The sequence below is a fragment of the Bombina bombina genome, chromosome 6 (assembly GCF_027579735.1).
Source record: "Bombina bombina isolate aBomBom1 chromosome 6, aBomBom1.pri, whole genome shotgun sequence".
NCBI classification, from domain to species: Eukaryota; Metazoa; Chordata; class Amphibia; order Anura; family Bombinatoridae; genus Bombina; species Bombina bombina.
The window spans coordinates 778,573,536-778,587,640 of NC_069504.1; the positions used below are offsets into that span (position 1 = coordinate 778,573,536).

The following is a 14,105-nucleotide window of genomic DNA, read 5'->3' on the forward strand; positions in this document are numbered from 1 at the left end:
TACAGAGGTGGCTAACAATTAATTTGTGCATGTTGTCTAATAAATAGGCATGTCTTAACACATTTGCTCTGTGTTTATTAAGACTGTATTTATTCTATGACAGGGTATATTAGTGCTATTTTTAATTCTGAGAAGGATGCAAACAGTTTGGTACAGGAAAGCAATACAGATTGGTCAAAAATATATAGTTCAAGGAAGTGAGTGAGTTTCTGGATAATTTTTAAAAGATTTACAAATTTAGATACTTCTGAAACAAAGGGACAGTAAACATAGAAAGACAATTACAGTTTTGGGAGGGTAAAAATCTTTCAAATCCATTTAATTCATAAAATGATGATGGCCCACAGTTCTCCATAACATATGGGATATATTTCCCACCACTAAGAGAAAGTCAAGAACCCACCATACAAGAGCTTTAATACCCTCCTATCTCTCTCTAGTTTTGTTCTTAGCCTTGTAGTAGATGGTTGAGAATAGAGATTTTTCGAGCTACTTGCTTATGAATTACAAATTAGGAGCCCCAGTCCCTGGGGAGTATCATTTACAAAGAAGATAGAAAAGACCCTTCACTGAAGATGAATGATACAGGGACTTCAGCCATAACTACCCAAAGTCATTGCGGGAAATCATCCCTAGCTTTCTCCAGAAGGACTCTGGAATATCCTATTGCAATCCTCTGCAGTACTCTATACCTGCACTGGGCTCTCTACTGGATACTGCTGCAACTACATTGACATAGATGACATGCCCGTGGAGGGGTGCTGCGTAAGGTATGTGCCTTCACACAGCGGCTATTTATAGGTACTCTGAAACAGGTATAGCATATCCAGGAGACTTATCCTGCACCCCTCATGACATTTTTTTCTCCACTTCCTGCCCCTAACAGTTCTACTAGCATTGGGAACACTATTAGGGAAGCCTCTGACCCTTTCTAACCTTCTGGCAGCTGTTAGGATAAGTTTTGGAGCACTTTACAAAATTGTTTATATAGCCCTTTAAGAAAACCGGCTTCATGAATGATGCAGTTCTATGCGGTTCCGGTTAGGCTGGGGAACATATTTTATCAGGGTCTATAAGGTTATTATGCTTAGTAAACTTTATTTTACTTTTAAACATTCAAAAGTGTTTTTGTTTTTTGTTTTTTTTATTATTGCCAAGTCACTGGCATTTCTCTGGATGGTAGCACTGCCCCCATTTTGTTCCCAGGCTTTTTTTCTCAGCTATCTGGAGCCTCTGTTACAAGATTTCACCTGCAACAGTTGGGGCCTGATCTTTAAGATTCTAACCAGATTTTTAGTGCCTGCCAGTCCCAGGAAGGGGGAGAGTAACCATACAGGAGCTGCCAGGGGGGTGCTTTAGGGCTTCACTTATTTCTTGGGGCTTGTCAAACTTACTACATTGGGAGATTGTACAAGTGCCTGAGAGAGTATTATTATAGTGCAGAGTGCTCTCTACCAGGTTTTCTCTGTACTGTTTATTATATAAGGTGTCATTGTATACTGTTATACAAGTACAAATATGGAACTCTGAGAAGCCACGCTTTGATAACATCAAGCGTTCAATCTCCAGGCAGTCAGTCTCAGAGAAATTAGATTGAAGCAAAATAACAGCTACATTTCACCACTTTCTCTCTTACTACCTCCATGCTTGTTGAGAGTTGCAAGAGAATGACTGGATATGGCAGTTAGGGGAGGAGCTATATAGACAGCTCTGCTGTGGGTGTCCTCTTGCAACTTCCTATTGGGAATGAGAATATCCCACAAGTAATGGATGATCCGTGGACTGGATACACCTTACAAGAGAAACCCAATTTTTTCACCCTTAAAATCAGAGGAATATTTTGCTAGACCAATTCCAAACAAGGTCTCATCCTTAAAAGGAGACGCCAGAAGCGTGGATTTGGAGGAAACAAAGTATAGAATCTGCAACTGCAGAACTATAAAGCCTAGGCTGAACAACTAAACCAAAGGTAGGCTTCTCGGCTCACCGTAGATATCAGCCACAATGCCCGGCGGCTAGTACAGCAAGTCTAATAAAACAAGAAATTGCTCTAAATGAACAAATCTCCAGCTTCTTATCTATGAATCCTTAAAGAAGCAGCTACCTTCCCTAGGATAAAAGTTTTCTGAACCATAGTAGAAAAGCTCCCTTCTGCATTTTAATGGAGTCAGCAACAGGACAATCTGTTAAAGGATAGGAGACAGGTATCCATAGGTTCTCCTACACCTGTGAAAATTTCCATAACACGTCTTTAAACATTTCCTCAAAAGAAATGAACAAGTTTACAAAACTTCCAAGGGTTGACAACAACAGGTATATCGATGTCGTCCAAGTAGCTAAAACATCCTACAACAGTACACGAGGTGTGCAAGCATACATCTGAAGGATATGACTTCAGCATCAGATCAAGGAATTATACTGTCCAAATCTGAGATTTCACCCTCAGAAACTACCGACGAATCCTCCTCACCAGACTTAGGATAGAGAACGACCTGCGTAGTAGAAAATGGAGCAGAAACCTTACATCTGAACTTTGAATGTCCTCTTGCATTTTCCCTGTAGGTAAGGGGAAAAAAACATAAGTCGCATGTACCGCAAAGAATACCTGAACTGCAAAATCTGTAGGCAAATACACTCCCCCAGGAGATAGAGAGGAACCGCAGGGCACTGCTTGTGACGCCATAGAGGCTTGGGATGTAAAAAAGAGAAAGCTGTGGCAGAGCTCAACCTAGAAATCTGGATAAGAAGATAAGGATAGTCCCCAAGATCCTCTCAGGATCAACTTCCATAAGCACCTGCAGCTCGCCAGTGAGCTAGACACTAAGCCACAACAGAGCATTCTAACCCCTGGCGGATAAAAACCCAACACGCCTAAGCTGGGGCGGGCACAGGGAAAAAAGGGAGACAACAATCTGCAGAACTCCATGAATAAGTGAGCAAACGAGATCACGGAAGTAGAAAAGAACCCAAAAGGTCCTAAATTCTTGAAATAGATGACCAGAAGGCCAGTCCCGGAGAAAGAACAAAAGGCCTAAAAACCCTTGACCCAAAGGAAGAAAAGGTACTGTCATCAAGGAAACAGAGTCCCAGAGGACTACCCAGGGGAATCCTCAAAAGAGGAGACAACCACGGATTTCCATGGAAAAGCCTGAACCTGGGAAGGAGAAAAAACTCTGGCACCTGAACCAAAAGAACCAAGGAGCCTACAGAGTACAACTTAGCAGGATCAGATGCTCGGAAACCCAAGAGAAGCCTGAATAGGAGAATTAGGGCTGAGCCCAATATCTCCAATGCCCTCAGAAGAATAAACGAGGACCAGCCTGACGTCTAGGAACGAAAGGCCACCTATAACTTGTAACAGAAACAAGAAACGAAACTCAAAACAAGAGTGAGCCACTCAGCACCCCAACTGGACCAGCCAGGTATAACTGGCACCACGTGTCTGATATAGGCCCCTAGGGACAGAAAAACCAGTACCCAACCAAGACCAGCCTGATACATAGGGCACCCAAGAGCTGTCCCAGGCAACAGAAAGTCGCAACCCTAGAAGGGATAGACAATTTAAAAAGACAAACAGCAGACATAACATGTTCTAACATTTCATAAAACTTCAGCAGAAGCGCCAATGCGACCACAAAATCGCTAGTATCAAATTACAGAGAAGAAAATGTTTCCAAAAGGAAAAACTTATAACATGAGCTTCCAAAATGAAATAAAATACATCCTAACTGGATTGAAATAAAAGAGGGCAACACCTGTAGGTTAACGCCCAAGAAGAACGGACACACTAATAGGACCAGACGGTCAGAGATCCCATTCTTCCAAAGCTCAGAACTGGAAGATACTCAAAAAAAAAAAATAGAGAAAAGATTGATTCATCCCCATTCATCTAACCCTGCTTGCCATCTGGAAAGGAAGACCGAGGATCCACCAACCCATTAGGATTGGGATCCTCCAGCACTGCCAAAACATGCCTCAGCAGGACACGAAGGCGCGCCAGTCTATAATGAAAGGCAAGACTTACCTCTGCCGGGGCAACTAATGACCCTGGCCCCAAGGTTTGGACCCCTGAAGCTTCAGAAGAAATCGCTTCCCAAGAGGGCTGATCGAAACCAGACTATCCAATGCCTGACGAGCCCTGGTCAACAGAACATGGACAATATCTTCCTGGAAGATGTAAATGTGCCAACGTCATCGATATGGCCATACGGAACCGTGCCATAACTTCTGGAGGAAACAAGCCGCCTTCCGGAGAAGGATAAACGGCGTTTGGGACACCTGCTTGCATAGGAAGAGAAGGTTCTAGGGCGCTCGCCTTGCGAAATATGGAATCCCTAGGGGTGGATGGCTCAGCAGACTCTAAGTTCCCCAATTCCGAAGAGTAGAGCACTCTAAAAGGGGCATTCGGAACACAACTGATGGGGCATGGATCACCCGGGCCCTTTCATATTCTTCGCAAGAAATAGAATCTGAATCAGAGACATCAGTTTCCAAAAAAAATCAGAATTCTCCATAACTTGGAGATTGTAAATATGGACAAAAAATAAAGGGCACCTTACACCCCCAATGGCTGGGGCACTCATCACCTCCTATGACACAGACTCTCTCCATCGCCACACGGTCAGGAATACGGAAAAGGAGACGGAAGCATGACGACGCCCGGTCACAAGGTGCACCGTGCAGTCCAAGAAAAAGCGCATCAGTCCACAAAGACTTTAATAAAGGCGGTATGTTCTGAAATAGCCACGAGCCCAAGTATCACTACACATTAGCAGACAGAATCACAAACATGATTAAAGTCCCCCCTGTTTAATAATCCCCCTCAGGAGATATTAACCTTTGATTTCATAAGATAAAAAAGTCCCACTGAGACCCTGTATTTTCTCCATAAATTACATTTCCATATTGAAAGTAAAATGAAACGATCTTACTGGAATCTACGCCGTGGAACAGGAACACAGCCCTTCAAGTGTGACAGATAGTAGCGTCGCTTCTGACATGGACTTGAGAGAAGAAAGCCGGAAGCGAAACTCGTCAACGCCGATTGCTTACGGAGCTGTTAATATGAGTCGGGGTGGTTTCACAGAAAGACTCTCCCTGCAACTTTCATCCATGCTCTCACTGAGAGGCTGACAGGACTACTTAAAACTCCATTCCCATTCCAAAGAGTACTACCCTCCATAAGTGACTAATTGAAAAACTTCTGACACTTCTCTGCCAACCTCCTGTGACGAGAGGCAAAGAATGACTGGGGGATGAGGGGAGTGGGAGGAGTATTTAAGCCTTTGACTGGGGTGTCTTTGCCTCCTCCTGGTGGCCAGGTTCTAAATTCCCAAAAGTAATGAATGCAGCTGTGGACTCTCCCCGTTTATGAAGAAAATTAAAAACTGAGAAATCTTAAAAAAATATTATTAAAAATTATTATTAAAACCAGAACTGTCACTTTAATCAGTCCAAGACTAAAACATTATTATCCGTTAGTGTATATTATCCTAGACATCTTTTAGAGCAAATGGAGGAGATCCTAGGAAAAACATAATAAAATAAAAACATGATATAAAATGTTTATTTTACAAGGATGCACCCGGGAGAGCACTTTTATATAAATCTCCCAGAGACAGAGTGACTATCAGAGCTCCGATTAACAGTTGGAGCAAAACAGAATGTGTATGGTCGATATGCGGAAGGTCACGTGACCGGACCCGGCGAGACCAAAATGGAGCTGCATCGCCTCTCAGGAGAATCAAGGCAGGGACACACAGCAGCATAGGAATGAAGCGCGAAAATATTATTCACATCGCACTTCATTCTTTTCAGAAAACACAACGGAACAGTCACAAAAAACGGCCAAGTAACAGTGCCCTCCAAAGATCTAATAAAACAAAGGAGAGAGGCAGAGGACACAACTTTCCCATAACATTCAAAAGGAAAAGCGAGCACACAAGCGAACCCTTATGTTGTCCTTTACAGAAAAACGTCTTTGCACTCTTATAGAGGGATTTCTATCACTGTGCTATTACCCCTCATAAAATATTTAATTGGCAATAAAACAGGCGACATTAACCCCTTAGACACTGTCTATACCTTAAACAGAAAAACATGAGCCTAATTTTAAATTAAAAAGTTAATTTAAAGAAGTTAACCCCTTCCATCCATGAAAGGTGTTAACTGTCAGTCTCCTGCCACATGCATCTTAGTGCCTGCCTAATGACTTAAAATAAATCTTCAACTAAGGATACTGTGTCCCACTAATAAATTGCAGAGTCCTTGTTTTACATGACTCTGAAGTGCCAGCCTCCCAGCCGCAGAAGACAACAGGCACTTGCCTGCATCTAGCCGTCGGGTATGTAGACAGCTTATAAAAGGTATGAGAGGATGCCACTCCTCACAGAGGCCTGTAGAAAAAGAAAGAACAGAGTAAACCTACTCAGGCTTTCTATACCAGGGCAGCAACATGTTAGGAAAAATGCAGCAAGGCCCACCTTACAAGTTCCTAACTGCTTTAAAGCCACCACTGCCCTACTGAAGAGACTAACGTGGAGTACAGCTAAACCCAGCTTGTGATGGAAGATCAGAGCAAGCCTGCTCTCGCTTCAAAAAAAAAAAAAAATCTTGATAGAAGAATCTTATACAGACACCTATAACTTCACCTCCTCCTTGCACTGAAGGCAAAGAGAATGACTGGGGGGTTATGGGAAGGGAAGTGATACTTAACAGCTTTGCTGTGGTGCTTTTTGCCTCCTCCTGATGGCCAGGAGTGATATTCTCAACAGTAATTGATGATTCCGTGGACTCACTGTGTCTTAAGAAAGAAAAGTAAGTTAAAGCACATCTGACTAATTAAACTCCATCTAGCATATAAAAAACTTTCCGGATCTGATATTTTTTTTTTAAAAAAAGGAGAGTTTACCCATCACTAAGTTACTGATTACCTGATACACATAACTGCTTGCTATTTACGCTGGTAGTGGTACTTACAGCATATGAATATTGCAAAAATGCTTCTATTTTAAAATCGAAATAAAATTCATGCCCATTTCAATTTTGGTTATCATGTTTCTTTAAAGGGATACTAAACCCAAATTTTTACTTTTATGATTCAGATAGAGCATTCAGTTTTAAGAAACTTTCTAATTTACTCCTATTATCAATTTTTTCTTCTTTCTCTTGGTATCTTTATTTGAAAAAGCAGGAATGTCAGCTTACAAGCCAGCCCATCTTTGGCTCAGGACCTGGGTTGCACTTGCTTATTGGTGGCTAAATGTAGCAAGCACTATCCATGGTCTTGAACCAAAAATGGTCCGGCTCCTATGCTTACATTACTGCTTTTTCAAATAAAGATACCAAGAAAACAAAGAAAATTTGACAATAGGAGTAAAATTTCAAAGTTGCTTAAAATAGCATGCTCTATCGGAATCATGGAAGAAAATTGGGTTCAGTATCCCTTTAATGAATAAGAACATACCGCCTACTTTTTGAAAGAAAACCCTGAAGGCACTTCTGCCTCCGGTGTTATCAAACTGCCCCTGAAAACATGCTCTTATCAATTACCCACATTGCTTATGGATTGCATGGTCTGTGGGCATAATCACTTCTAAACCAGAGTTATTTGGAGGGTAGCTGAAAGCTCTGCTAACATTCTGAAAAAGTAAATGCTCTTTTAATCACATCTTGGAAAGGGACTTTTATGCCTCAATATGTTTACTAAACCTAGCTTTGTGTTAACAGCTTACAATCTTTTTATGAAAAAATACATAATAAACATCATTGCCCTTTCAGTATACACAACTTTGCTAACATATAGCTGTGTAAACTATTGCCTGTTATTTTTTTGGATTCTGACCGATATCTGAAAAAAAGAATAAAAAGATTGTTAAAAAAAAAAAAAAAAAGAAACTAGCTTCTGACTGACTAATGAGTTCCTTCACACGTACCATGAGTACAAGGGGGGTCCCCCTTACTGCTTGAGTGAATTAAAGCTTATCCAACCAAGAAACTATTTAAATAAAATGTGTTACCCAGAAATGAGTAAGAAGCATAGGCATAAAATAGACCTTTGTGTCCAGCATGAAGAAATTGATTTCTCAGTATAAATATGGTTTCACCTAACCTAGGTAGAACCATAACAGAGCACTGGCCAGTATCAAGCCTGGCTCATATTACAGCAAAGATGAGAAGAAACTCTCTGGCCAGGTCTCAAGATGTGTGGTCTGTAAGAGATCCATACTAAACACTTCTTATACTAACTAAGGATACATTGAGGAATACTTGATAGTCTTCTACAGAGTGTCACCGTCTGTAACGATCTGGCATCTGCCTTCATATGGAACTGGAGCACCGATCAGCAACTTAACAGCCGAGACTGATGGAGCTTCCTGCAGCTCCGACGTATATACACGTAATGCGGTACAATAGGAAAAGTACCACATGACATATATATACACATCATATAGGGACATTTGTGGGGGTTAAATAAATAGCTTGGCAGTGTCTCATGATAAAATGTGCTCTAATGAATTACAGCAAATCATTTTATTACTATAATAGCCATTTAACCCCTTAGTGACCAGACCATTTTTCAATTTTCTTTTTACATTTCTGCGGTGTTTGCGTTTAGCTGTAGTTTTCCTCTTACTCATTTACTGTACCCACACATATTATATACCGTTTTTCTCGTCAAAAAATGGATTTTCTAAAGATAACATTATTTTCATCATATCATAAGGTAATATACACTTTTCCTAACTTTGACCCCCAAAATATGTTACACATGTACAACCACCAAAAAACACCCATGCTAAATAGTTTCTAAATGTTGTCCTGAGTTTAGAAATACCCAATGTTTACATGTTCTTTGCTTTTTTTACAAGTTAGAGGGCAATAAGTACAAGTAGCACTTTGCTATTTCCAAACCATTTTTTTTTAATTTTTTTTTAAATTAGCAAGTTACATTGTAACACTGATATCTGTCAGGAATCACTGAATAACCCTTCACATGTATATATATTTTTTAGTAGACAACCCAAAGTATTGATCCAGGCCCATTTTGGTATATTTCATGCCACCATTGAAATCAAATAAAAATAATCGTTCACTTTTTCACAAACTTTAGGTTTCTCACTGAAATTATTAACAAACAGCTTGTGCTATTATGGCACAAATGGTTGTAAATGCTTCTCTGGGATCCCCTTTGTTCAGAAGTAGCACATATATGACTTTGGCATTGCTTTTTGGTAATTAGAAGGCCACTAAAAGCTTCTGCGCACCACACTTATATTATGCCCAGCAGTGAAGGGGTTAATTAGGTAGCTTGTAGGGTTCTGACCTGAGACATCCCACCCCTGACCCCTCTCAAACAGTTCTCTTCCCTCCCCCACCCCCCAAAAGTCAACCCCATAGTGAAAGTCTGCCTGTATAAAAACATAATTTATGTAAGAACTTACCTGATAAATTCATTTCTTTCATATTAGCAAGAGTCCATGAGCTAGTGACGTATGGGATATACATTCCTACCAGGAGGGGCAAAGTTTCCCAAACCTTAAAATGCCTATAAATACACCCCTCACCACACCCACAATTCAGTTTAATGAATAGCCAAGAAGTGGGGTGATAAGAAAAAAGTGCGAAAGCATATAAAATAAGGAATTGGAATAATTGTGCTTTATACAAAAAAATCAAAACCACCACAAAAAAGGGCGGGCCTCATGGACTCTTGCTAATATGAAAGAAATGAATTTATCAGGTAAGTTCTTACATAAATTATGTTTTCTTTCATGTAATTAGCAAGAGTCCATGAGCTAGTGACGTATGGGATAATGATTACCCAAGATGTGGATCTTTCCACACAAGAGTCACTAGAGAGGGAGGGATAAAATAAAGACAGCCAATTCCTGCTGAAAATAATCCACACCCAGAATAAAATTTAATGAAAAAACATAAGCAGAAGATTCAAACTGAAACCACTGCCTGAAGAACGTTTCTACCAAAAACTGCTTCAGAAGAAGAAAACACATCAAAATGGTAGAATTTAGTAAAAGTATGCAAAGAGGACCAAGTTGCTGTTTTGCAAATCTGATCAACCGAAGCTTCATTCTTAAACGCCCAGGAAGTAAAAACTGACCTAGTAGAATGAGCTGTAATCCTTTGAGGCGGAGTGTTACCCGACTCAACATAGGCATGATGAAGTAAAGATTTCAACCAAGATGCCAAAGAAATGGCAGAAGCTTTCTGGTCTTTTCTAGAACCGGAAACGATGACAAATAGACTAGAAGTCTTTCGGAAAGACTTAGTAGCTTCATCATAATATTACAAAGCTCTAACAGCATCCAAAGAATGCAATGATTTCTCCTTAGAATTCATAGGATTAGGACATAATGAAGGAACCACAATTTCTCTACTAATGTTGTTAGAATTCACAACCTTAGGTAAAAAATTCAAAAGAAGTTCGCAGCACCGCCTTATCCTGATGCAAAATCAGAAAAGGAGACTCACAAAAAAGAGTAGATAATTCAGAGACTCTTCTGGCAGAAGAGATGGCCAAAAGAAACAAAAGTTTCCAAGAAAGTAATATAACGACCAAAGAATGCATGGGTTCAAAAGGAGGAGCTTGAAGAGCCCCCAGAACCAAATTCAAAAAACTCCAAGGAGGAGAAATTGACTTAATGACAAGTTTTATACGAACCAAAGGTTGTACAAAACAATGAATATCAGGAAGATTAACAATCCTTCTGTGAAAAAGAACAGAAAGAGCAGAGATTTGTCTTTCAAGAAACTTGCGGACAAACCTTTATCTAAACCATCCTGAAGAAATATAAGTCTTCCAGACTCTATAATATATCTCTCTAAATACAGATTTACGAGCCTGTCACATAGTATCAATCACAGAGTCAGAGAAACCTCTTTGACCAAGAATCAAGCGTTCAAACTCCACACCTTAAAATTAAGGTTTTGAGATCCTGAAGGAAAAAAGAACCTTGAGACAGAAAAACTGGTCTTAACGAAAGAGTCCACAGCTGGCAAGAGGCCATCCGGACAAGATCCGCATACCAAAACCTGTGAGGCCATGCTGGAGCTACCAGCAGGACAAACGAGCATTCCTTAGAATATTGGAGAATACCCTTGGAAGAAGAACTAGAGGCGGAAAGATATAGGCAGGATGACACTTGTAAGGAAGAGATAATGCATCCACTGCCTCCGCCCGAGGATCCCGGGATCCGGACAGATACCAGGGAAGTTTCTTGTTTAGATGAGAAGCCATCAGATCTATTTCTGGGAGTTCCCACATTTGAACAATCTGAGGAAATACCTCTGGGTGAAGACCATTCGCCCAGGTGCAACGTTTGGCGACTGAGATAATCAGCTTTCCAATTGTCCATACCTGGGATATGAACCGCAGAGATTAGACAGGAGCTGGATTCCGCCCAAACCAAAATTCGAGATACTTCTTTCATAGCCAGAGGACTGTGAGTCCCTCCTTGATGATTGATGTATGCCACAGTTGTGACATTGTCTATCTGAAAACAAATGAACAACTCTCTCTTCAGAAGAGGCCAAGACTGAAGAGCTCTGAAAATTGCACGGGGTTCCAAAATATTGATCGGAAATCTCACCTCCTGAGATTCCCAAACCCCTTGTGCCGCCAGATACCCCCACACAGCTCCCCAACCTGTAAGACTTACATCTGTTGAGATTATAGTCCAGGTCGGAAGAACAAAGAAGCCCCCTGAACTAAACGATGGTGATCTGTCCACCATGTCAGAGAGTTTCGTATAATCGTTTTAAAGATATTAATTGAGATATCTTTGAGTAATCCCTGCAACATTGGTTCAGCATACAGAGCTGAAGAGGTCGCATGTGAAAATGAGCAAAGGAGATCGCAGCTGATGCGGCAGTCTTAAGACCTAAAATTTCCATGCATAAGGCTACCAAAGGGAATGATTGTGACTGAAGGTTTTGACAAGCTGATATCAATGTTAAACTTCTCTTGTCTGACAAGGACAGAGTCATAGACACTGAATCAATCTAGAAACCTAAAAAGGTTACCCTTGTCTGAGGAATCAATGAACTGAATGGAAAATTGATCCTCCAACCATGAACTTGAAGAAACACCACAAGTCGATTCGTATGAGATTCTTCGAAAATGAGAAGACTGAGCAAGTACCCAGATATCGTCCAATAAGGAAATACCAAAACCCTGTTCTCTGATAACAGAAAGAAGGGCACCGAGAACCTTTGAAAAAAATTCATGGAACTGAGGCTAGGCCAAACGGTAGAGCCACAAAACTGGTAATGCTTGTCTAAAAAGAGAATCTCAGACATTAAAAGTGATCTGGATGAATCGGAATATGCAGATACACATCCTGTAAATCTATTGTAGACATATAATGCCCTTGCTAAACAAAAGGCAGGATAGTCCTACAGTAATCATCTTGAATGTGGGTATCCTTACATAACGATTCAATATTGATAGATCCAGAACTGGTCTGAAGGAATTGACCTTCTTTGGTACAATGAAGAGATAAAATAAAACCCCAGCCCCTGTTCCAGAACTGGAACTGGCATAATTACTCCAGCCAACTCTAGATCTGAAACACATTTCAGAAATGCTGAGCCTTTGCGGTGTTAACTGGGACACGGGAAAGAAAAAAAATCTCTTAGCAGGAGGCCTTAACTGAAGCCAATTCTGTACCTTTCTGAAACAATGTTCTGAAACCAGAAATTGAGAAACGGAATTGATCCAAATTTCTTTGAAGAAAACGTAATCTGCCCCATACCAGCTGAGCTGGAATAAGGTCCGCACCTTCATGGGAACTTAGGAGCTGGCTATAGGTTTTCTATAAGGCTTGGATATATTCCAAACTGAAAATAGTTTGCAAACTGATACCGCTCCAGAGGATGAAGGATCAGGCTTTTGTTCCTTATTGTAAGAAAAGGAACGAAAATGATTATTAGACCTAAATTTACCTAGATTTTTTATCCTTTGGTAAAAAAGTTCCCTTCCTTCCAGAACAGTTGATAATAATTTATTACCCTGGAAAGAAAGGGAAAGCAAAGTTGACTTAGAAGACATATCAGCATTCCAAGATTAATTCATAAAGCTTTTCTAGCTAAAAATAGCTAGAGACATATACCTGACATCAACTCTAATGATATCAAAAGATGGTATCACCAATAAAATTATTAGCATGTTATAGAATAATAATAATGCTAAAAAATTATGATCTGTTACTTGTTGCGCTAAAGCTTCTAACCAAAAAGTTGAAGCTGCAGCAACATCCGCTAAGAATATAGCAGGTCTAAGAAGATTACCTAAACATAAGTAAGCTTTTCTTAGAAAGGATTCAATTTTCCTATCTAAAGGATCCTTAAATGAAGTACTATCTGCCGTAGGAATAGTAGCACATTTAGCAGGAGTAGAGACAGCCCCATAACCTTAGGGATTTTGTCCCAAAAAACTCTTAATCTGTCAGATGGCACAGGATATAATTGCTTAAACGTGTAGAAGGAGTAAAAGAATTACCCAAATTATTCCATTCCCTGGAAATTACTTCAGAAATAGCATCAGGGAGATTAAACACTTCTGGAATAACTACAGGAGATTTAAAAACCTTATTTAAACGTTTAGATTTAGTATCAAGAGGACCAGAATCCTCTATTTCTAATGCAATTAATACTTCTTTAAATAAAGAACGAATAAATTCCATCTTGAACAAATACAAAGATTTATCAGCATCAACCTCTGAGACAGAAACCTCTGAACCAGAAGTACCATTATCAGTATCAGAATGATGATGTTCATTTAAAAATTCATCTGAAAAAAGAGAAGTTTTAAAAGACTTTTATGTAAACTAGAAGGAGAAATAACAGACATAGCCTTCTTAATGGATTTAAAAAATAAAATCTCTTATGTTTATCAGGAACACTCTGAAAGTTAGATGTTGACGGAACAGCAACAGGTAATGTAACAGTACTAAAGGAAATTTTATCTGCATTAATAAGTTTGTCATGACATGCAATACAAACAACAGCTGGAGAAACAGATACCAAAAATTATAGCAGATACACTTAGCTTGGTAGCTCCAGCACTAGACAGCGATTTTCCTGTA

The 14,105-nt window shown here is 39.9% G+C and overlaps 1 protein-coding gene across 2 annotated transcripts in view; it reads right to left on the bottom strand.

Moving 5' to 3' along the window:
• The window catches only part of TACC1 (transforming acidic coiled-coil containing protein 1), a 280,191-nt gene that overhangs the window by 147,182 nt on the left and 118,904 nt on the right, over nt 1–14,105 (bottom strand). The window lies entirely within an intron of this gene.